This window comes from Peromyscus leucopus, chromosome 16_21 (genome assembly GCF_004664715.2).
Source record: "Peromyscus leucopus breed LL Stock chromosome 16_21, UCI_PerLeu_2.1, whole genome shotgun sequence".
In the NCBI taxonomy this organism is placed as follows: Eukaryota; Metazoa; Chordata; class Mammalia; order Rodentia; family Cricetidae; genus Peromyscus; species Peromyscus leucopus.
Genome location: NC_051084.1, coordinates 48,162,198 through 48,164,520, shown reverse-complemented (window position 1 = coordinate 48,164,520; position 2,323 = coordinate 48,162,198). Strand labels below are relative to the sequence as shown.

At 44.8% G+C, this 2,323-nt stretch overlaps 1 pseudogene; it reads right to left on the bottom strand.

The window, feature by feature from the left end:
- Window positions 1-549: 549 nt before the first annotated feature.
- Window positions 550-1,222, bottom strand: LOC114690575 (annotated as a pseudogene).
- Window positions 1,223-2,323: the final 1,101 nt, after the last annotated feature.

Here is a 2,323-nt window from a genome sequence, read left to right as displayed (position 1 = left end):
TTTTAAAGAGGCAGTAGTGATAAAAAGTTCTTAAAATGCTATATTTATATATGTGCTCATAAATATACAAAATATGTAGAAACACATGCATAAAACTTCTTAATCCTTATAATAAAGAATTTAGTATTTCAGAGGAGTGCAATTATCCAATAGGAAAAATTGTACCACGAAGCAGAAACAATCATCTAATTATAGCCTCAACTAAAAGGAACCATGTTGTAGAGTCAGAATTGACTCTACAGACAAGGATCAAGGCGATAAGGTCTTGACCACAACTGTTAAGATTATGTCTAATCTTGTCTTTAATTTTTTAATTTAAAATCGAAAACTCACATTACTTATCTCAAAGAGAGAGTTAGAGCCATTAGCCAGCCTTCCTTGTTCCTCTTTAGCAGTAAGATTGATTTCATATTCTTCCTTTGAGCTTTGTCATTTTTCTGTTCCTTCTCTTTAATTGGCATACTGGACATGAGGCCAAGCTTGGAAACCATTTGTTAACAATCAGTCATAAAAGTGACTAAAGTCAGGAATGTAGCCCGCTATAAAGGGTCAGAGAAAGGCGTTCACATCAGTGGTGGTGGTGGGGAAGCCTCCAGTCCATCTCAAGGCAGGGCAGGTAGCATCTGCTGAGGGCCTAATAATCCTCAAGATGGCCACTTTGACACAGCACACTACAGTAAGGGGCATGACATTCATGCAGCTTTTACCCCCAGCAGAGGCACCCTCCGGGAGCTGGCTGAGCTGTTCTAGGGCTTCTGGCAATCTTCTTTGGGAAACTGCACTGTGGGGCTGTCTACCTGTTCCTGAGGTGTGATCAGCCTGGTGGCTGAGCTCACAGAACCCTCCATCACAGAAGTGAGCATGTCCAGGTACTGCCTTGCTGCTAAGTGTGGATACATTACATGGATCCTTGACACTTAGGGACTTGTCGAGAACTTGGGTCACCTATGCCATATTCTAGGTCATTCTAGAATTCATCATCAGAGCTGTATGCACCTTGAAGGACACTTCAGTCTCAGGAGATGCCATGTGGAGCCAGTTCACACCTGCATTCCTCTTGCGGATGGCATTTTCATCACGCTCAGGGGCACACTCCCAATTTTTCTGCTGAAGGGCATTTTACTTTGCCTTGCTTAGCCTTGGAGTCCTTCTGTGCCTTCTCCAGTAGCATCTCCCGATGCTTCACTGTTAAATTCAACTCGGACAGGGTATCATCATCCATGGCCAGTCAGTCAGTGCATGCCTTAGGTGGTGCAGAGTAGGAGGTGGCTTGGATCTGCTGTGCCCATTGTGGTGATTTGACCCAATTCACTTGCCATAGTTCATAATGCAGAATAAGAAACCCTCCAGGCAAAACATTTTAGTTCCCATAGTCCTCTAGCCTGCTCTTCCAGCTTTGATTCTTCCTCTCTCTTCCAATCCCACAATTCTTCTGTAAAAGGCTCCTGCCCTACTTTGCCCTTTGCATGGGTCTAGCAGAGATAAAGGGCTAAGCTCTTTAACCAATTCATATGACATCATTGGTAAAGGCTGTGACTCTCTGCACCTGTGTGCCACCTCACTGAGGAGGTGGGGATGAGGGACCACTGAAAGTAAGCACTTAGCAGTCTGTCTTCAACTTCACCAAGGTAACAGTAACTAACCATGTATGTCTATTTGAGGCCAGAGAATCACCATCCACAAAGGAACTAATGGACGATATGGATCATCCAAGGAGCTTAATAAGAACAAGTTCCAAAAAGGGAACTTTGGAAGACCTAGATCTTGGGCTACACATGCAGAACCCTCACCCCCAACCCTCAAGGCCTGAGGTATACTTTGCAGAGGAGAATTCTAATGAGCTGGGTTTGCCAGTGCATGGAGTGACATTTAATAACAGGGTGATAAAGGAGCACAGTACATGCACAGGTTCTCAAGCATGCCCGCCAGTCTTCCAGCTAGGTGTAGGGAATGGGTATGGGGGTGAGTAGATACATACAGCCTAGCAATAAAATTCTCAGCTTCCTTTGCTGCTATTTGTGATTTTCCAGGAAAGATTTGCAGGGGGGTGGGGTCTAGCTACTGATTGAGAGGGAGTCAATGAGAAACAAGAGGCCAGGCTGGACACCTTGAGTGCTTTGGGAGCAGGGGTGGGACCTGCTCTATAGTCTCCCACTCTATAAAATCCTTTGCAACTAGATGTCTGTGAGCCGAAATCATCCTTTTCTCTTGGTCAACTCACCTATCTCAGGTGTTTTGTCTCATGAATGGAAAATTTGTGAACATGTATAATGAGCAAGCCCACGAAGTGCTCAAGGGATGCTCATGCTTGCTGCTGCCCTGT